The sequence below is a fragment of the Dendropsophus ebraccatus genome, chromosome 3 (genome assembly GCF_027789765.1).
Source record: "Dendropsophus ebraccatus isolate aDenEbr1 chromosome 3, aDenEbr1.pat, whole genome shotgun sequence".
In the NCBI taxonomy this organism is placed as follows: domain Eukaryota; kingdom Metazoa; phylum Chordata; class Amphibia; order Anura; family Hylidae; genus Dendropsophus; species Dendropsophus ebraccatus.
In genome coordinates this window covers 181175545-181199351 of record NC_091456.1, presented here as the reverse complement: position 1 = coordinate 181199351, position 23807 = coordinate 181175545, and the positions used below count along the sequence as shown (strand labels likewise).

Here is a 23807-nt window from a genome sequence, read left to right as displayed (position 1 = left end):
TAAGCTATGTTCCCACTTTCGGGATTATATCGGAGAAGGCGTCCGTCTTGTAACATAAATGGCCGCTAATAACGACCATGATCATTATTAGCAGGTCTCTATTTAATCAGACGGCCGCACTGGCCCCATATGTTCCCGAGGTCTTAACATTGATAAATCAGAAAACTCCATAAATTACTGGATTATAGGTAAAATAGGAGAAGCTATGTGACAGGGTGTGGTGCTACTGTCGCTTGCTGATCGTGTGCACTTCCAAGATCTTTCGAGGAGCCAGATAAGAAAATTTTAGTCTTGTGCAGCTCTCTACTGCAAGGCCATGTTCACACAATGTATATGTTGTATAAATCACGTCAGTTGTTGCAATTTGCAACAAGGGCTGTGATTTATACAAAACATACGTTGTATGGGAATCAATGGAATCCCAGCTGGAGTGCATACACATAGTATATGCTCCGGCCAGGATTCCATCCGACTGCACGAAAAACTGACATGTCAGTTTTCTGCTGCCGTTATTCATTGAATAGCGGCCGCAGAGAACCCACCAGTTCACACAATGGATCATGCGGCTCCGGCTCATTGTGTGCAGCGGTAAATTTGGACGGGTACGCCCACATCCAAATTCAGCAGAAGTCGAGATCATCCGGCCAGTACTGCAGTATCGGCTAGGATGATTTTCAGTAACATTGGCCGTTCTGTGACCCGGCCAGGTCACAGAACGGCTGGTGTTGTACAATGTCTGAACATGGCTCAAGAGTGTAAGCTGGTAATAATAATAATAATAATAATAATAATAATAATATTTATTTGTGTATTGCATACTGGTCCCATATAAAGGACAAGTACCAGAATCTCTTCCCAAAGTCCAACATCTATATTCCTAGGCCTCACTAGAACTAAAGATATGCATGGAGTGGCTACTAACATACGACACCAATACGCACCAAACTCCTTGCATCTCCAATAACTTTGTTGCCACCCATTTTTTTTAGAAATACATCTGTGACACCGATGGTGACAATATAAGTTGCCTTTCCACCTGAGTTGGTTATTACCATGAGATTATACTGTAAGTGTAGGCCAGCGCATTGTCACGCTCTTGAAACATTCTCGCTGGGGTTCGATAAATGTTCATCTGAAAGACGGAATTAAAAAATGAGATGTGTTGTGATTAACAAAGATGAAAACCAGGACTGTGAAACATTTAAAAGAAACTCATTACAAGCTTCAGTACACAATTAGTAAAAAGCATGTGAGCAAGTATTTGCATGACCCATGTCTCTTGGGAAATATATGGGGATATATGAAGCATAAAAAATGCTATGGTTAATTTAAAAATTACCCGAGCCGAACAATTTACCTGGTCCCAATCTCATTTTATTTTACTAAAAATAATAAATTTAGGGTCAACGACTGAAATGCAAGAAAATGTGGGAAAAAAGACACATTGGTGCAGTCTAATCCTGACCTTTCCAGATTCTATCTGATTGCTCCACTAACTGTGATTGCATCAATCCCCAACGCTCTACTGCTCAATCAGATGGATTATAAATTAATAGGATCGGCCATCATACCATTAACAGAATAGGGAATGTATTGTTACAGAGAGCATCGAAAAGTTGGAGGAAGGAGAAAACTAATCATATATATATATATATATATATATATATATATATATATATATATATTCAGTATATATCTATCTCATATGGTCTGATCTTGTGTCATTAGCAGTGCCTAATACAAGAAGATGAATTAGAGAATTTTGCATAGTAAGATTTTGTAAGTTTCGGAGATTTCTTTAAACTAGTACATTTTACATTTTGTCAGATTCATCCGGGGGATGGATCCATTTACAGACTATGTCACTAAAGTGCTGGATGAAGGTGGTGCGATTGCTGATATTACCTATCTAGACTTTATCAAAGCCTTTAGAAAAATGTAATTTAAAGAGACTCTCTCAGCATGTTTAGGCCATCCTATCTAAGGGTAGCATAAACTAGAGGCAGAAAAGCTAAACAGAATGATGTATCACTTACTGTACATTGTTCTGTGCAGCTGATCCAGCGATACACTCTGGAATGACATGGACAATAAAAAGTCCTTTCCATTATGTGCATGAGCTCAGGAGTCCATGATATTCATGAGAAACAGAAAACTCCGCCCACCAGCTGCTGATTGGCAGTTATCTACCCATTCTGTGTATAGGCAGTCACCTGTCAATCAGCAGCTGGGAGGGTGGGAGGAGGGGTGTGGCAAGAATCCCATTCTCCTGCATATTAAGAAACTGGATAAACAAAATGATGTAAGTAATACACGATCTGTTTAGCATTTCTGTCACTAGTTTATGCTGAATAAACCCAGTGACAGATTCCCTTTAAATCCACAGATAGTTTAGTGGATTTGTTGTTTGCTGAAGGATAGATATCAGAGGGTCATTGTTAATAGAGTGTATTCTGAGCAGAGACTGGTTACAGGTGGTGGCCACAAGGGTCTGTTCTTGGTTCAGTTCTTTTTAATATGTTTGTAAGTATTACAGTAGAAGGTTTGGTAGGTAATGTTAGTGACATAGGAGAAGGTTTGGTAGGTAAGGATAGTGACATAGGAGAAGGTTTGGTAGGTAAGGATAGTGACATATGAGAAGGTTTAGTAGGTAAGTATAGTGACATAGGAGAAGGTTTGGTAGGTAAGGATAGTGACATAGAAGAAGGGTTGGTAGGTAAGGGATAGTGACATAGGAGAAGGGTTGGTAGGTAAGGAGAGTGACATAGGAGAAGGTTTGGTAGGTAAGGATAGTGACATAGGAGAAGGTTTGGTAGGTAAGGATAGTGACATAGGAGAAGGTTAGGTAGGTAAGCATAGTAAGATAGGAGAAGGTTTTGTAGGTAAGGTTAGTGACATAGGAGAAGGGTTGGTAGGTAAGGTTAGTGACATAGGTGAAGGTTTGGTAGTTAAATTTAATGACATAGGAGAAGGTTTGGTAGGTACGGATCCAGGGGGAGGAACGCCTGGAGAACTGGGATACAGCCATAGCCATAGGCTGTATCCCAGTTTTCCAGGCGGTCCTCCTGCTGGATCCGCCCGTTGCATGGAGCGGGCAGACAGCGGGAATCCGATGCCGAGCGTTCGGGTTCAGCCGAACCCGAACCTCGGCGGGTTCGGACCATCCCTAGTTAGTAGGTAAGGATAGTGACATAGAAGAATGTTCGGTAGGTAAGGTTAGTGACATAGGAGAAGGTTTGGTAGGTAAGGATAGTGACATAGGAGAAGGGTTAGTAGGTAAGGATAGTGACATAGGAGAATGTTCGGTAGGTAAGGTTAGTGACATAGGAAAAGGTTTGGTAGGTAAGGATAGTGAGATAGGAGAAGGTTTGGTAGGGAAGGTTAGTGACATAGGAGAAGGTTTGGTAGGTAAGGTTAGTGATATAGGAGAAGGATTGGTAGGTAAATTTAATGACATAGGAGAAGGTTTGGTAGGTAAGGATAGTGACATAGGGGAAGGGTTAGTAGGTAAGGATAGTGACATAGGAGAATGTTCGGTAGGTAAGGTTAGTGACATAGGAAAAGGTTTGGTAGGTAAGGATAGTGACATAGGAGAAGGTTTTGTAGGGGAGGTTAGTGACATAGGAGAAGGTTTGGTAGGTAAGGATAGTGACCTAGAAAACGATTTGGTAGGTAAGAATAGTGACATAGGAGAAGGTTCGGTAGGTAAGGATAGTGACATAGGAGAAGGTTTGGTAGGTAAGGAGAGTGGCATAGGAGAAGTATTGGTAGGTGAGGATAGTGACATAGGAGAAGGATTGGTAGGTAAGGATAGTGACATAGGAGAAGGTTTTGTAGGGGAGGTTAGTGACATAGGAGAAGGTTTGGTAGGTAAGGATAGTGACCTAGAAAACGATTTGGTAGGTAAGAATAGTGACATAGGAGAAGGTTCGGTAGGTAAGGATAGTGACATAGGAGAAGGTTTGGTAGGTAAGGAGAGTGGCATAGGAGAAGTATTGGTAGGTGAGGATAGTGACATAGGAGAAGGGTTGGTAGGTAAGGATAGTGATATAGGAGAAGAATTGGTAGGTAAGGATAGTGAGATAGGAGAAGGTTTGGTAGGGAAGGTTAGTGACATAGGAGAAGGTTTGGTAGGTAAGGTTAGTGATATAGGAGAAGGATTGGTAGGTAAGGATAGTGATATAGGAGAAGGTTAGGTAGGTAAAGTTTTTCTGTTTGAAAATGACAACAAGGTGTGCAATAGGGTGTACCTGTCATCATTTAAAAAAAAAAAAAAAACACCGTAATTTTTGAAACCTTGCAATAAGTCTCCAGTGCAACCAGTTGGTAAGGAAAGCTAATGGTGTGGTGGGCTATATATATAATGGTATGCTGTGCTCTATATACTGTATAATGGTGTATATAATGTATAATGTGTGTATATATATCTATATATGTATATCTATATATATATATATATATATATATATATATATATATATATATTGGTATGCTGTATATATAATGGTATGCTGGAATGTGTGTGTGTATATATATATATATATATATATATATATATATATATAAATATATATATATGACCAAAAAGTCGCAGCACGTGGGACATGAGGACTAGACTAAACCAACACAGATATTCTATAAGGAAACAGAGGGTAGATTTACCAGTATCCAAACATTTTTTAGATCTAAAACATTCTGAACAGGATCTCAAGTTTATGTTACTTGATCATGTACCCATACCAAAGAGGGGAGGTGACAGACTAACCATGTTAAAAAAACGAGAACTACAGTGGATCCACAGAATGGACACACTCCAGCCTAGGGGTTTAAATGTAGAGTTCATAATCACTACTAAAATGTATAAAAAATAGGTGTTTGTCCTGATTCTTCCTTGAAACTTGCCTTATTGACTCAGTATATAATTTTGTACACTCATATCCTTTCTCCTTTTGTTTTTCTAGATTACTATGAATACAGCGAAGAAAGCTCACTGCCAATCACTGCTTCTCTTGTTTTTTATTCACTTATTGAGTGGCCAGGGATTTTTATGTCTTATACTGTTGAGCCATGTTTACACCATGATGAGAATTTGAGCCATGTTCATATCACAACACTACCGGGTGAGACTTTACGACTATGGGTTTGGGCGACGTTTTTGAGGTTTTCCTAGGTCTTGGTATGACCTGGTTGAATTCCTCCTTAACACGATGGTTGTCTAGTTGCGGTTTCCGTGACTGACAGCCACCGAGCCGGATAACCTCGTACAATGGATGGAGTTCCGTGTCTCTACCCATAAGACTATGTTCAGCTGGTGACTGCAGAGGACGCGGTTTGTACCTGATGGACTTGGAGATGTGATGACGACAGGTTTACAGACTTCTTCCCTGGACCTCCTACCACACGTTTTGACGTATCAGACTCCACGGACTCGCGCATGCGGCACAGCAATGTTTACAAACTTACTCACACGTGGAGGGTCAATGAGGATCTACTTGAAAAAACTTTCCTTCTTACAGAGCAGTGGCTAGCGTGAGCGGACTCCGCCGTTTATATTTATTTTTAATTTCATGAAATCTTGTATATACACACTTGGTCACTTTTGTATATATCACAAGTATGTAACGATGTATCGATACTGATGTATCTCATATAACACATCGTGTTCTGGATGGAACCTTACTTGCACACCTGTTGCACATTTTGTTCACTTTATTGATTAATTGATTTTTTGTCACACACATGTATAAAATGGATATGAGATGTTTGCTTGTTGCTTGAGAAAGGTCTCGAGATGAGACAGAAACGTTGCACTTATTGATTTTGCTACTTTGAAATAAAGACACAGCTTTTGAACTATTTGGATGTGCTGCGACTTCTTGGTTATATTGAAGAGGAGACTTTTTCAAATCTCCGTTGCTGGCACTCCCACACCGGGCCTTTGAGTGCACTCCAGACTGAAGCATATATATATATATATATATATATATATATATATATATATTGGTATGCTGGGCTATCTATATAATGGTATGCTGAGCTGTATATATACTGCTATGCTGGGCTGTATATATATATATAATGCTATGCTAGGCTGTATATACACTATAGTTCAAAAGTTTAGGGTCACCCAAACAATTTTGTGTTTTCCATGAATAGTCACACTTCTTCACCACCATACATTGTGAAATGAATAGAAAATAGAGTCAAGACATTGACAAGGTTAGAAATAATGATTTGTATTTGAAATAACATTGTTTTTACATCACACTTTGCTTTCGTCAGAGAATCCACCTTTTGCAGCAATTCCAGCATTGCACACCTTTGGCATTCTAGCTATTAATCTGCTGAGGTAAGCTGGAGAAATTGCCCCCCACGCTTCTAGAAGCAGCTCCCACAAGTTGGATTGGTTGGATGGGCACTTCTGGCGTACCATACGGTCATGCTGCTCCCACAACAGCTCAATGGGGTTCAGATCTGGTGACTGCGCTGGCCACTCCATTACCTATGATAGAATACCAGCTGCCTGCTTCTGCTGTAAATAGTTCTTGCACAATTTGGAGGTGTGTTTAGGGTCATTGTCCTGTTGTAGGATGAAATTGGCTCCAATCAAGCGCTGTCCACTGGGTATGGCATGGCGGTGCAGAGTGATAGCCTTCCTTATTCAGAATCCCTTTTACCCTGTACAAATCTCCCACCTTACCAGCACCAAAGCAACCCCAGACCATCACATGACCTCCACCATGTATAACAGATGGCGTCAGGCATTCTTCCAGCATCTTTTCATTTCTTCTGCATCTCACAAACGTTCTTCTTTGTGATCCAAACACCTCAAACTTGGATTCATCCGTCCACAACACTTTTTTCCAGTCTTCCTCTGTCCAATGTCTGTGTTCTTTTGCCCATCTTAATCTTTTTCTTTTATTGGCCAGTCTCAGATATGGCTTTTTCTTTGCCACTCTGCCCTGAAGCCCAAAATCCCGCAGCTGCCTCTTCACTGTAGATGTTGACACTGGTGTTTTGCGGGTACTATTTAATGAAGATGCCAGTTGGGGACCTGTGAGGCGTCTGTTTCTCAAACTAGAGACTCTAATGTGCTTATCTTCTTGCTTAGTTGTGCAACGCGGCCTACCACTTCTTTTTCTACTCTGGTTAGAGCCTGTTTGTGCTGTCCTCTGAAGGGAGTAGTACACACCGTTGTAGGAAATCTTCAATTTCTTAGCAATTTCTCGCATGGAATAGCCTTCATTTCTAAGAACAAGAGTAGACTGTCGAGTTTCAGATGAAAGTTCTCTTTTTCTGGCCATTTTGAGCGTTTAATTGACCCCACAAATGTGATGCTCCATAAACACAATCTGCTCAAAGGAAGGTCAGTTTTGTAGCTTCTGTAATGAGCTAGACTGTTTTCAGATGTGTGAACATGATTGCACAAGGGTTTTCTAATCATCAATTAGCCTTCTGAGCCAATGAGCAAACACATTGTACCATTAGAACACTGGAGTGATAGTTGCTGGAAATGGGCCGCTATACACCTATGTAGATATTGCACCAAAAACCAGACATTTGCAGCTAGAATAGTTATTTACCACATTAGCAATGTATAGAGTGTATTTGTTTAAAGTTAGGAGTAGTTTAAAGTTATCTTCATTGAAAAATACAGTGCTTTTCCTTCAAAAATAAGGACATTTCAATGTGACCCCAAACTTTTGAACGGTAGTGTATTATGGCATGCTGGGCTGTATACATATAATAGTATGCTAGGCTGTATATATAATGGTATGCTGATATATATATATTAGTATGCTGGGCTGTGTATATATATATATATATATATATATATATATATAATGGTATGCAAGGCTGTATATATATAATGGTATGCTAGGCTGCATATATAAGAGTATGCTGGGCTGTATAGCTAGAGGTATAACCAATAGTAAGAGGACATTGTGATTCCCCTGTATAGAGCTCAAGTGACATCACTTCTAAAATACTGTGTCCAGTTCTGGAGGCCTCACCTACAAAGATATATTGATATAATAGAACAAGTCTAAAGACGGGCTATAAAAATGGTGAACGGTTTGAATTATAAATCTTAAGGATCTAAATCTGTTCAGTTTAGAGGAAAGAAGAGACATGATCAAAACCTTTATATATGTTTAAGGCCTAAATAATGAATTTATTTAAGAATCATACAAGGAGCTTCTTCCATAGTAAGATGCCAAATTAGGCAGAATGATATTTTGATTCAGACAGGTCAACAGTAGCAGAGAGCTCAGTAACCCTCCTTAAAGTGCTCTGAAATTATTGTACCTATATAGAAATAATACTAATAAAACACCCGATTGTAAAACAAAATGTAATTAGTAATGCTGGTGGGTTATTACCTATATGTGTCTACCTTAAGGCTATGTTCACACTACGTAAATGTACGTCCATTGTTGCCATCGTCAAAAACGGCCGTACTTCATGCAGTGAGGAACATTGCCTACATTTCCCGGCCGGAGCGTATGCACATCATATACGCTCCGGCCGGGATCCCGAGCGGCGCCTCAAATAACTGACATGTCAATTTTCTGCGGCTGCAATTCAGTGAATTGCGGCCGTAGAAACCCATGTCAGTTCACACAATGAAGCAAGTGGCTTCGGACGCTTGCTTCATTATGTGCTGTGGGAGGTTCTGATGCGGGCGTGCGCTGAACACTGCGGCCATAAATATCATCGGCCGGTCGGAACGGCCGGTCTAATACGTTGTGTGAACATACCGTCAAGGAGAAGTCCGCCCAGACCCATTTTTTTTAGCTAGTGCTGAAGAGGGGGAGGATAAAATAAATAACATGCTCTTACCTCCTCCTTCAAGTAAAGTGCTAAGGGCATAATAAAAGGTGCAAACTTAAGTCAATGCAATGCTCTGCATATATTACCTCCGTAAATAACCCAAAGTATCCAGGATCACCACGCGACCCGTAGCATGTTTCAGTGTTCACGTTTATCAAGGTTATTTACAGAGGTAATATATGCAGAGCATTTCATTGACTTAAGCTGGCACCTTTTGTTATGCCCTTAGCACTTTACTTGAAAGCTGCTTTATTGTATGTTGTACGCTCTTGCATTAAATGGTTCTACATGACATGCATGTTATCAATTATATAAAATAACATCTTCTCTGGATGGATGTAATTATTTTGTATATTATTCCCTAGAAAGCACTTCTTTATCGCTGACTCTTCTTCTTTTAGTTTTACATGTTTAATGTACTCATCAAGTATCATACTAAAGCATTTTTTAAAAATATTTAGTTAGGCTGGGTTCACACTATTGGGGACATTTATCAAAGGGTGTAAATTTTAGACTGGTGCAAATTACCCACAGCAACCAATCACAGCTCAGCTTTAGGCAGTGCTGAAAGGAAAGCTGAGCTGTGATTGGTTGCTGTGGGCAGTTTGCACCAGTCTAAATTTTACACCCTTTGATAAATCTCCCCCTATGTTTTTATACACCCCCCCCCCTCATCTGTTTTTGCAAAAAAAAAAAAAAAAGAAAACGGATGAAAAACATGCATCCATTTTTCCATTGACTTTCATTTTTATAAAAAAAATAATGGATCTGTTTTTTTAATGCACACAAAAACATCAACCTCATTATTGTGTCCGTTAAAAAAAAAAAAAAAAAAAAAAAACGGATCTATTTTGAACCTTTTTTTAATAATGGAAGTCAATGGAAAAATTTATCAAAACCAATCCACACAAATGTATATATTTTTCAGTCCATTGTTTCATCCATTTTTTGCAAGAACAACTTAAAAAAAAGAATAGGAAAAATATAGTGCAAACCCAGCCTTACATTGGTCTGGCTTTGTGCTCTGAAGTAAGAAGCAAGTGCCTGATTAGTTGGAAGCTTATATTTATTCACACTGTGGAGTTAAACTGCACTTTACAGCTACAAAATCACATTAAAATGTGGTATATATGTTCTAAGCTGGGTCAGATTATAGGGCAGACAAAAGGGATAATTGTCTTTTAGCCTCCTTCACCACTTTAGTTTCAGCTACAGTTCTCTTATGATATCAAAAAATGTATTGGAATATTATTAACACTTTAAATGTTATAAAAAAAAATGGAAAATGTAGAGGGCACTCACCATAAAAATTGGAGCTTTATAAAAGAAGCTGTAAAATGCCATACAAGGCAACGGCAGTCGGTGAAGACGCCAGTACGTTACTGGTGTCCTCACTGTCTGCTGTTGACCTTTGTGACGTTTTAAAGTATCTTCAATAAGTCTACAATTTTTATGGTGAGTGCCCTCTACATTTTCTATTTTTTTTTTCTACAATTTAAAGTCTTGGACCATAGAACTGTCCTAGATGTGAGCACTACTTTTTAGTTATTATGTGTAAAATGTGTGTGAAGATATACTTGGACTGTGCTATGAACTATTTTTTAGTGCCAACTGCTTTCTTCTATATACGGACAGAATATTATTAAGAACTACTGCATATGGCTATGTTCAAAGTACTTTTTTTGTTTATATATTTTTTAAAATTATGTGCGTTATTTTGAGGTTTGGCCGCCGTCAGTGCAATGACCGCTGTTGGTACATTATTCTAACAAAGTCACAGCAAAGCAATAATGATCAGGTTTCACCACCTATTATTCCAAGAAAAAAATAACTACAAAATTATGTGGTGTATATCAGTCTAAAACATAACTTTTAATACTACTCTTAAAATATATGGACTTACAACAAAACATAAATTAGAAAACTCTGCCACATCACAATCAATGGCCACATTTATTTGATAATGCAGAGTGGGGACAGAGACAGTAGGACTTACGGTTCTGATGTTTTCAAGGTCAGCCGACCCCAAACTCAGTGATGGTCTGGGAAACAAAAAATCCCACAGTGAGTCACATTGATTACTGTACCTCAAAAATTAAAAGAACCTTGATAGCTGGGAAAATGCCCTAGTCAGCTCTTAATACAGACCAGGCTCTTCCTAGTCTGTCCCTGTCCCAAGACACAAGGCCATTGAAATATTCCTATGAGGGCTCATACAGACAGGGATCACATCACCATGTTGCAGTCAGATGTGATCCTATCCAGACCCCATATTATACCTCTACGCGTTTCCCTCCTCAGCAATTAAATCTCAAGGAGTTCATCAGGAGGTTAATCAATAAGGATAAATATGTCCCTGGGATAAGGATACAGATAGAAATCCACAGCGGGACCTGGCACCATGGATGGAAGGCGGCACCAGACTGAGTGAAGGAGTCTACTACTTATAGCAGTCCATGTAATTTGCTCCACCTCCTAACATTAATTACCGATATGTATGATAAATATGATTAGCATACAACAGTCCATATTTTTCTACTTACACGAATACAGTCATAGTACCGATGATATCCATAGCTATTCAGCACGTGCACACACAGTACACGCCGGACTAGTGTTCATTACACGCGCCATCCGTATCACTTCCGGTAGGTGACACGCACGGCTCGCGTCACATCCGGTATCTGGAACGCACGGTGCTCATTTTACTACGTATGATGGAACGCATCACGTATTATGCCGTGCGTCTAATGCCCCTGAACCTACAGCACTATAGAAAGCCATCACTTGCTTTAAATGGAATGCAGAGCGTCCATATTGATTAGTGATTCGGAACGCATGTCATTTTAGACAGTAACCTACAGTATATGTCATATTAGAATAGATAAAGTAAGTTTCATACATGATAGACAATCAGATACAATTGATCCATAATCAGATTGGTCACTCAGCCGTATGATAGGGTCATCAGGACTTCATTTAGATAAAATTCATAACCGGTAATAAAAAATCAAAACTTGTAAGGAGGTGTGCTCAAAACTACAAAATTAATACCTATGAAAGTGTAACGCCTGGAGTAGTGGATCCACTGGACCGTCACCAGCGATGGCACTAACCTCACCAGGGAGCGGAGTCTAAGGGGCCGCTGGTTTTCACCAGAGCCCGCCGCAAGGCGGGATGGACTTGCTGCGGCAGACGACCCCCAGGTCGCTACCCCTGGCTTGGTTGCTGGTGACGGCAGGCGAGGCGTAGCAGGAGCCGTAGGCAGGAGATGATACTGGCAATGGTCTGTAGGTGAGACCGCACGTGACAGGCAGAACACAGGAACTGAAGTATAACGGGGAAGCAGGAACCAGGAACAAGGAGTGGGGACCAGGTAGCGGACAGGGATCAGGAACAAGGACTAGGGACCAGGTAGCGGACAGGAATCAGGAACGACAGGGAGCTGGGCCAAACGCTATGGGAAGCATGTAGAGGCTCCAACACAAGGGACAGGGCATGCTGGGATTTATAGGGGAGTAATTGGTGCAACTAACCAATTAAGGGCGGACTGGCCCTTTAAATCTGAGACAGCCGGCGCGCGCGCGCCCTAGGAGGGGGGGACGCGCGCGCCGGCCGGCACAGCGACAGACAGGAACGTGGAGAGGTGAGGCGCCCCCCGGGGCCGAAGTAACAGCAGCGCCGGGTCCCTGACTATGGACACCGGCTGCTGCATGGGGCAGGAGGCGGTCGCGGCGGCGGCCCGGAACGCGGGACGCCGCCGCGGCCGTGACAGAAAGAGGCACAGTGATTAACATAATACATGATAATTCAATATTGCATAATATAAAATTAGATAAATTGGCGGCCGGTGATACTGAGAAATCCCCTATAACAATACTTCACCACTTGGAATGCTAGTATCTAAAGAAAGGAATTAGATGAAAACATTATAATTTAATGTCTCATTAAGCCCCCGTGGATATATGGATTTAAAACTAAAAATCCACTGGCTTTCTTTTTGCAAAATTCTTCGATCCCAGTCGCCGCTCCAAGACAGAGAACTTTAGGGATTTGGGGTCCCCATTATGGTATTCCCACACATGTCTTGTGATTGGTTTATCTCTGCGATGCCTAATATCGCCCAAATGGTCCCCAATTCTTTGTCTGAGTTGGCGCCTCGTTTTACCCACATAGTTACAGGTATGTACCCACAGGTACATACATATACTAGTCCAGCTGTTGCACAATTTCCGAAATCTCTAATATCATAGGTCTTCCCTGTCGCATGACTAGTAACATTCTTGCCCTTTGCAATATACGGGCAGGCTATACAATCTTTTCCGCACCTGTACATGCCCACCGGTTTACGGTCTAACCATGTATCCGGCGGTCTGGGGGGTACAAAATGACTATGAACTAGTCGATAACGTAACGACCTCCCTCTCCTATAGGTCACCTTCGAGAAATTACCCACCATGTCACCTATATCTTGATCTAGTTGTAATATCCGCCAATATTTTTTCAATACCTCAGTAACCTCTTGGGCTCGTTTATCATATGTTCTCACTATTCTCATAACAGGATTAGTTAACTCATCCCTAGGTCGCTGTCTAGTGACCAGTAAGTCTGTCCTTCTACAGGTCAATGCATGCTTGTGGGCCCTTCCGCAACGCCATCTCGGGGTAACCCCTTTCTCTAAAACGATTACGTAAATCATTGGCCTGACGAAAATAATCTGAAGTTTGGGAACAGTTTCTGCGGGCCCTCATGTATTGGCCCTTAGGAATCCCCCGTTTTAATGCATATGGGTGATGGCTTTCCCATCTCAGTAGGTTGTTCGTGGAAGTGGGTTTGCGGTAAATAGTCGTGTCAAGGCCCCTTGTGAGTTCTTGCGTATACATACATCCAGGAATGGTAACGTCTCTGGTTGTATCTCACAGGTAAAACCTATTGGGTTATCTTGTAAGGTATTTACGAACCTTTGGAAGTCATCCGCCTCCCCCTTCCACAAAACAAAAATATCATCAATATACCTGGCCCAGAACAAAATGTTCTGGGTCCAGCTATCTTGACCATCCCCAAAAACAAAAATTTCCTCCCACCAGCCCAGGAGCAAGTTGGCATAGGTGGACGCACATGGGCTGCCCATGGCGGTGCCCCTGAGCTGGTGGAAAAAAACGGGAGTCAAACAGAAAGTAATTATGATGCAAGACAAAATGTAACAAGTCAGTCACAAAACATTTATGAGCCCTGCATTGTATGCCTCGCGTATCAAGGAAGTGGAGTACCGCTTTCTCACCCCAATCATGGGGGATACTGCTGTATAAGGCCTCCACATCAATGAAGGCCAACATAACATCTCCCTTTATTGTTATATCCTCCAATTTACGCAACAAGTCAAATGTATCTCGCGTATAAGATGGAAGAGAGAGAACAAATTCCCTCAATACCTGATCCAAATATACGCTGGCATTTTGGGTAAGGGATGACACCCCTGAAACGATAGAACGTCCCTTCAGGGGTGTCATCCCCTTGTGAACTTTGGGTAACGAGTAAAACGTCGGTATAGTCGGTGTAAGTGGCATCATGAAATGATATTCATCCTTAGATATTAGTCTCTGTTCAAGGGCTTTAATCAACAACTCCATGAGTTTCTCAGAAAAGATGTCTGTGGGGTCTGAGTCCAAAATTCTATAAGTAGTAGAGTCACTTAACAGATTTAAACACATGGCCTTATAGTCTTTCGGGGTGGGCAGAACTATATCTCCCCCTTTATCTAATGGTTTGCAGATTAAATTGGGTTTTGATTTAAATTAGTTTTGAGCACACCTCCTTACAAGTTTTGATTTTCTATTACCGGTTATGAATTTTATCTAAATGAAGTCCTGATGACCCTATCATACGACTGACCAATCTGATTATGGATCAATTGTAACTGATTGTCTATCATGTATGAAACTTATTTTATCTAATCTAATATGACATATACTGTAGGTTACTGTCTAAAATGACATGCGTTCCAAGTCACTAATCAATATGGACGCTCTGTGTTCCATTTAAAGCAAGTGATGGCTTTCTATAGTGCTGTAGGTTCAGGGGCATTAGACGCACGGCATAATACGTGATGCGTTCCATCATACGTAGTAAAATGAGCACCGTGCGTTCCAGATACCGGATGTGACGCGAGCCGTGCGTGTCACCTACCGGAAGTGATACGGATGGCGCGTGTAATGAACACTAGTCCGGCGTGTACTGTGTGTGCACGTGCTGAATAGCTATGGATATCATCGGTACTATGACTGTATTCGTGTAAGTAGAAAAATATGGACTGTTGTATGCTAATCATATTTATCATACATATCGGTAATTAATGTTAGGAGGTGGAGCAAATTACATGGACTGCTATAAGTAGTAGACTCCTTCACTCAGTCTGGTGCCGCCTTCCATCCATGGTGCCAGGTCCCGCTGTGGATTTCTATCTGTATCCTTATCCCAGGGACATATTCATCCTTATTGATTAACCTCCTGATGAACTCCTTGAGATTTAATTGCTGAGGAGGGAAACGTGTAGAGGTATAATATGGGGTCTGGATAGGATCACATCTGACTGCAACATGATGATGTGATCCCTGTCTGTATGAGCCCTCATAGGAATTTTTCAATGGCCTTGTGTCTTGGGACAGGGACAGACTAGGGAGAGCCTGGTCTGTATTAAGGGATGACTAGGGCATTTTCCCAGCTATCAAGGTTCTTTTAATTTTTGAGGTACAGTAATCAATGACTCACTGTGGGATTTTTTGTTTCCCAGACCATCACTGAGTTTGGGGTCGGCTGACCTTGAAAACATCAGAACCGTAAGTCCTACTGTCTCTGTCCCCACTCTGCATTATCAAATAAATGTGGCCATTGATTGTGATGTGGCAGAGTTTTCTAATTTATGTTTTGTTGTAAGTCCATATATTTTAAGAGTAGTATCAAATGGTACATTATTCTAGTACAGGTGGACCAATTGTCCCTTTGGGCGTGTCTTTAAATGAAAAGTCCATTGATTTTACTAATAAAGACAGTGAAAGGCTATGTTCACACAACGTCAAAAATAGAGAAAAGGCGGTCGATTTTGCTATTTAAAATAACATCCGTTCAATGCATTGTGCATTGCATTGTGCAATGCATTAGTAACCCCAAACTAAAATTATGTACCAACAGCCGTCATTGCACTAAGGGGAAGCCAGGCTTCTAAATGACGTCCGATATTTTAGCCTCAAAATGACGGACGTCATTTTAAACGGAGCTCAAAAAACATTGTGTGAACATAGCCAAAGAATAATGAATATAGAAAAACTGTGTTAACAACTAAAAAAATGAAATTTATTGTTTGCAAAAAACGTCCTAAAAAAATTGTCATGATCATTATTTTGACGTCCGCACAGACAACGTCCATTATTTAATACATTGTGTGCATTGGACATCCGTCATTCCATTGACTTCAATGCATTACATTGAGGTAATGCATTACAGCTGCTTGGGGCCACTTAGTGTACAGGAGAAGGGAAAAATGTATCCAAAACTGATCATAATCAAATTTAATTCTAATTTATCCAAATTTAGAGGAAAATTTGGACGGAATTTAAATTGGGAAAAATGGATTTGCTACTCTCTAGACATCATTCTGGGATAGATTGTAAAGAGACAACTCTAAATAGAAAATTCTACAAACTGAAAATTTACATTATCACTATTGTTGATATTTTAGGGTTAAATTCTCAAGTAACTATGGAATGGGGCTTCGTATTAAAGAGACATCTCCACAGCAGGGGACTTCTTTGGTATCAGAGAGTCTACATGTATCACAGCTCTCATAGTAATGAGCCTCTTAGAGTCGTTTTCTCTCTTCGCTTGAAATGTGAAGCGTTCTAGCTTATCTTGCAACATTTTGTTACCCTAAACAATGAAGCAGGAAATCCTAAAGTGGATTACAAGTCTATTCAAAGCAACAACAACTGCTGCAGGCGGCAGACATCGTTCCTTATGTGTTTTCTCTCATTTTCTTTCATCTTAATACATAGGAGGTTGCAGACTGGTAGCAAAGAAAACACAGTTTGCAGATTTGAAATTGTCCATAAAAGCAGAATGGATCCTTCTGGCAATTAGGATATTTATATAAATTATTATTATTATTATTATTATTATTATTATTATTATTATTATTATTATTAATATTTTAGTAAAAATTTGCTTCTCTGTGTTCTGGGAAACCATAGGGTTTTATGGGAGACTCCTAGGGTTGCCATTGTTAATTTGCCATACTTGTCTTCTCCTCTTTGGCAACAACTACTGTACATCTGAGACATGTGAATTACTTTCCCAATTTTCGAATTGACAAACAATCTAAAGGATAGGGAACCTTTGGCTCTCCAGCTGTTGGGAAACTATAATTTCCAAAATGCCTGGACCAGAATAAGGGTCAGGAAGGAAGGGCGAGAAGGGATTGTGGAGAGCGAAAGGAGAACAGGACAACAACAAGCATTGGGGTTCTCGATCGAGTTTGATGCTCTAACAAGCAACATGTGTTGCCCGGGTGCTCAGTATAGGAAAAATGTTGAAATCAATAAGCTTTAAGACTGTAGAAATTATAAAGTAGCTGATGGCTATAATGCAATCTGAAAGTGACAGTCTGCCAACCAGGGGGTTAAGTTATCCGTCAGGGGGCCAGACTGTGCTCTGTTGGGAGAGAGGTGTTATACCTACGATCGTAAGGATCGAGAATCGGGTCTTTTGCATTAAAGCCGCCACCATCTTAACAGTATATTAACTAAAAACAACATTTTTGTTTCAGTTTTGCTTTTGTAAGTCAAAAATAACAAAATTAGAAGTAAAATATGCGGTATTAAGTAATTATACAGTAAATAAGCTGGCAGCTATAATGCAATGGACAAGAAGGGGATTATGTCTATTGCATTATAGCCATTATATATTAACTTAATACAGCAGATTTACGTTCTGTTTTTCATTTTCAAAACCAAAACTGAAACCAAAACATGCTGCTTTAATTTATTATACTTTTAAGAATATAGCAGTCATAATGTAATAGACAGGACCCCCGATCCTTACAATTGCACAAATGTCACTTTCAGATTAAAGCAACTCTGTACCCACAATCTGACCCCCCCAAACCTCTTGTACCTTCAGATAGCTGCTTTTAATCCAAGATCTGTCCTGTGGTCCATTCGGCAGGTGATGCGGTTATTGTCTTAAAAAACAACTTTTGAACTGGCAGCCCTGTGCCCAACGGAAGTGGCCTAGATTGCGTGTGCATTAGGCTGGCACACCCTCTCTGTCCCTCCTCCCTACCCTCCTCATCATTAGGAATGCTCCAGGCATATTGTCTTCTATTCCTTTCATGTGTAAGCACAGCACATGGGCTGGATCGTTAAGGCACCTGTGCAATGTTCAGACAGGAGAAAATGTTCTAGGGGCATTCCTAATGATGAAGAGGGAAGGGAGGAGGGATAGAGGGGTGGTGCAAAGTTAGGCCACAGATACTGTAAGCCACGGCTGTTTGACACAGGGCTTCAAGTTTAAAAGTTGTTTTTTAGGCCAATTACTGCATTACTTGGAACAGACCCAGGACAAATCTTGGATTAAAACCAGCTATCTTAAGGTACAAGTGGTTGGGGGTGGGAGGGGTTTGGGCAGATTGTGGGTACAGAGTCACTTTAACCAGGTACCCTTCATTCTGCTGAGCGTATGACCGTAGGGCTCCTGGTTAAATACTCAAGTCTTAAGCATTTTAGTGCTCGCTCAACTCTAACGCTAGATAGACAAAAGGAGGAAAAGGACAGGCATTTAATCTAGAGTCACAAAACATAAAGCCCTTTGTTAGGATTTAAAAATCTCACATTTTGGGGGATGTGCGATCCCCATGGAGATTTAGATTTCCAACTGTCTTGAAGGTGCTTCCAATCAGGTCATTGGTCACTTTATTATAATTTTCTGATTTCATCTCAGCACTCGCATGCTCAGAATTTTACACACATTGGTAACAAATTTGCAAAGCAAATTTTATTTTTAGCCCTTTGTTTTTCTTAGTCACAATTTTTCTAAACTCTTTGAGGTACAAAAGGGGAGATTTATCAAACATGGTGTAAAGTGAAACTGGCTCAGTTGCCCCTAGCAACCAATCAGATTCCACTTTTCATTCCTCACAGACTCTTTGGAAAATGAAAGGTGGAATCTGATTGGTTGCTAGGGGCAACTGAGCCAGTTTCATTTTACACCATGTTTGATAAATCTCCCCCCTTGAAAGTGTCTAAAAAAACATCTTCCGATGTGTTCTTTTTGAAAAATATTTACCAAGATACCTAAAAATATAAATAAAGGCTTTGGATCACTCCTTTTATTTATCCTTTTTTTTTTTGCTCAAAAATTCTGGCTGCCTTGAGCAACATTGACACTTCTTTGATATAAAAAAAAAAGAATAAAATATTCATAATAATTGTAAAAATAGGCAAGAAAGTCAAATAAAATAAAAAAAAAGTTAGGAAAAAGTGAGAAACTCACAAGGGTATAAAGTATAACTAAAGAAAACATAAAACACTATAACAAACAAAGCATTACATATTAATTGAATGGCATTAGCCATTAATGTAGAGGAGGTGTGTAAACAAAAAACTTTTAAATTGCTCTTTGATTTTTGGCTGAATTCCTTGGAAGGAAGATCAATGCCCAGGCTTAGATGTATTCAGGTTGGAGTATTCTGCAGTATTGACTCGGTGCTGTAAGGGTGCGCCTTCAAGGTATTGTTCATCCAACTCTTTTGAACTTTAAACCTTTTACAGATATAACTGGATCAACAAAGTGAGATCAAATCTGGAAATCACAGCTTGAATCGCCCATCCGAGTGAAGTCATGCAGAAAATGAAAGGTATCTGACAGAACAAGACTGCGGTCAGAGTGACATGACAAAGCAACAGTAAAGGGCAAAAAGATGAGCAGAAAAAAGGAAGAAGCAGACAGGGGATGGCCTCATGGTGAGATTCCGAGATAAGAGACTTGTATCTATAGACAATAGAAGTTCAGGCTTTCAATGGATACTTTGATTAGAGCAAAGAAATTCAACAGATTTTTTTTTTTTTTAGCAAGATAAACTTTTTTTTATTTTTAATTTACATAGATACCTTGTAGAGTCTGAGAAAAAGCAAATAATTTATGGCTTGTTTATAAAAAGAGACTTTTTTTTTCTTACTATGTGTTTTTGATGCTATATAAAAGAGAGAGAGGGGGGGGGGGGCTCTAAAACCCCCAAATGCTTACCTACATTAGTTTCCATTCTTACCCCCATCTATTTTTTTTTTCTAATTAAACACTTGGCTGCCCCTGTGTACATGGGTACTGTCTATGGTACTTACTTCTGAGACACCCAACCTTCAGGGAAAACAGAAGTTACATAGTTGAGAAGGTTAAAAAGAGACAAGAGTCCATTAAGTTCAACCTACAACAAATATCCCCCCCCCCCCCACACACACACACACACACACACACTAGCTCTCTTGGAAAAAATAAACGGTTGGGGGCAAAAGGCATCTGCCTTGTATAGATTTTTCCTTCTGGATGAACACGGATTTATAGGAAGGCAAAAAGCTATTTGAGACAGATGCTTATTGCCCCAAACCGGCTCCAAATTACAATTTAAAAGAACTTAAAGCAGAACATATTTATTCTAGTAAGACAAGCAGGGCATATAATTTTAGGGAAGGTGTTCCTCCACTAAGTGTAATTATTTCATTAGCAGAGGTACAAAAAGAGTTACAGTATCTGCTTAAGGTTTAACTCCTTTATGACCAAAGGTCATGATGTCCAGATGTCTAGGTCAAATTGAAGCAATGTTCCTCTTTGTCTTCTAAGAATCATAAGGCTTTTATTTTTACATTTTCAAGGCTGGTGTGGGTGGTCATTTTTTTGCACCATGATATGTAGTATTTATTGGTATCATATTGGTGTAAAAGAAAAAAATTCATAGTTTTTTTATAATTTTATTTCTAATATATAATTTTAAAAGTTCAGCAATCCTGGCATTTTTTTAAATTTATGCTTTTTATTTACGCTCTTCACCATGCGGGAACAATATTGTTATATTTTAATAGATCAGACGATTGCGATCTATTAATTGCGATATGAAATATGTTCTTTTTTGTATTTTTTTATTTTATTTGTATAATAGGAAAGGGGGTAATATAAATGTTTGTTTGTTTGTTTTTGCTGATCAATAAGGTTGAGCTTACTGTTGAGCTTACACCAATACCCCCAGGTCCTTTTTGAAAGCAGTTTTTCCTAAACTTTTTTTATTATTTAGTACATAACTGTACTTATTATTTCTATGGCCCAAGTGCATAACATTACATTTATCCAAATTGAACCTCATTTGCTATTTATCTGCCCAAGCCTCCAGCTTCTCCAAATCCCTCTGCAATATGATGTTATCCTCTGTGGTGATTACTTTACCTAGTCCATGTCATGTATTAAAAAATTCTGTTCTGTAATCTCTGTACAAGGTCAATAATAAATTTATAGTCATTATTGAAAATGATGTGACCTAATCTGTATATGTTCTGTAAATAACCACCCTCTGTTTCATATCACCCAGCCAGTTACTTACCCAGTTTTATATATTTTGCATGTATACTTGTGTGCTCTCTTAGTGCTGAACGCGCACTTACTTCGAGCATTTTTTAATGCATGAGTGCTCAACACAGGTAACAAACCACATTGAAATAAACGGGAGGCACATGAGCATTTAACCAGGATCCTTCTGCTCGAAAGGGATGATAGTAATTGGAGTTTTGCAACAGCTGAGGAGCCAAAGGTCCCTGCTGTAGTGGTATAATGATAGACATCACAACCCATTGTTCCTAAGGGATTCTATGGACCCCCATGCCACATCAGAGGACTACTACTAATGATTGGTACAGGGTACATAGGGCACTCAGCTTTTGCATTTTACATTACACCATCAGTTAGAAAGACTGATAGATTACATTGTATCTGACCTGTTTCTTTAAAATCAATAGATCAATAGTCCAAGCTACTTAAAGCCGTTTTATCTTTCGAATAAAGTGGTCATTATGCTCTTAGCACTTTTTTATGGCTTTGTCTTTCTACTGCAAGATTTATGATTTTGAAGCAATGCGCACACACTTAAATACACGAATGCTATTGATTTCCCTGCTACTTTGTTGTGCTCTGCTCGGTGGATTGCCGTTAATTGGTATTTTGGGTGAATGGATGATATTTATAAATGAACTTGCTATGTGACATCCTGAAATGAGATCCTGTCAGGATAACAGGAGAGTCTGATCCCCAGCCGCTGTACACCTGCTGCTCCACTCCACACTGAACCGCCTGTGCTCACATCCCTGTCTGCTGGACAGACAGCCGGCAGCTTCTCTAAAATCGAAAACATTACACTGAGGGAAATTCACCTTATATCACACCAAGACAAAAAATTATTTCTCCTCATTCTGCATAGATAAAATTAAACCAACCAAATGACATATAAAACATATAGATTTTATGCAATTTATTGAAATTAAGAAATTTTCCTTTATCTTTCAATTTTTTTTTTCGGTTTTAACTCTCTACAGTATATTATTTCTAAAACACGGTCACTATCTCTGTCCAAGCAGTGACAGGTGACGTGACAGAAAGCATCCTGTCTTGGTTTATACACAGCTTGTTTGATTCATTGCAGCAGTATGTGTGCTTTATGGCAGCTTTAATAATTAGGAGATATTGGTTAGAAAAGTTCCCATAAAGTAGCAAAGTTTTAGCCTCGTGTGAAGCACTAACAGTCTGCCATTTAGCCATAAAAAGATGACAATGCTGACTCTGACCCAGTCTACACAGCAGTGCTGGCAAGTAAGCTGCTAAAAACAGGAAATAACATACTATGCCGTAATGATCAGGGTAATAACTGAAAAATTTTAGGAACAAATTAGTCCCGAGGGTCAGTTTTAAAAGCTGTTCCAGCCTCAATACTGTGTATGATCATGTGTTTCTCTATGGGACAGGAGAACTAATAGCCCTGTTCTGGGTGCCCATTTATTTTAAACAAGCATACTCAGTTGAACATAGTACTTGATGAGCATCAGGGTGCTCAATCAAGCTTGATGCTTGACTGAGCACCTTGCAGCGCTTGGGTAAAGGTGGCCGTACAACTTTAACCCTAGAATGCATACCTGGGGCCTCGCAGGCCCGCTCTGTTAATTGTTTTCTATTTACCGCAAGATTATTTTAGTTAGAATTCTGAAACTCTAGGTATTCCTCAGGTATATAGTTGTTAGTCATTTCCAGTTGTTCATATATTTTTATGTTACAGGCATTTCGGTATAACAACTCTTTTTTGTGAATACCCCATATTCACATACCTGGGGCCTTTTAGGCCCGTACTAGGTTTACATGTGATCCTACGTATTTTTATCTTTACTGTTGCCCCCATTAGCTACATCTGGAATCTTTTTTTATCAAGAACTGTACTAAGCATTACCATTCTAGTGAAAATGTGACAGTGGATGTGCAACTTCTTGCATTTAGGGGACATTGCGAATTCATTCAATATATGCCCAGCAAATCTGCTAAATATGGTTTTAAAATTTTCTGGATGTGTGATGCTGCAAGCTGTTATGGAATGAATGGTCGGATTTACTGTGGCAAAGATGTTGACGCTCCAGTCCAGAAGGACCTAAGTGCTGACGTAGTAAAAACACTTGCTAAACCAATTTTCCATTCTGGAAAAAACATAACAATGGACAACTACTTCAGCAATCTAGAACTGGCCAATTTTTTGCTTCAGAAACAAATTACACTTGGTACAATGAAGCAAAACCGCAGAGAAATTCCTCCAATCATGAAGCACAATCAACATCGACAAGTTTATGATAGTGTATTTGGCTTCTGCAATCAAGCGACAATGGTGTCTTATAAAGCTAAGAAAA

The 23807-nt window shown here is 39.7% G+C and overlaps 1 pseudogene; it reads right to left on the bottom strand.

The window, feature by feature from the left end:
- Positions 1-6469: 6469 nt before the first annotated feature.
- LOC138787512 (uncharacterized) lies at positions 6470-7304 on the bottom strand (annotated as a pseudogene).
- Between the last annotated feature and the right edge of the window lie 16503 nt (positions 7305-23807).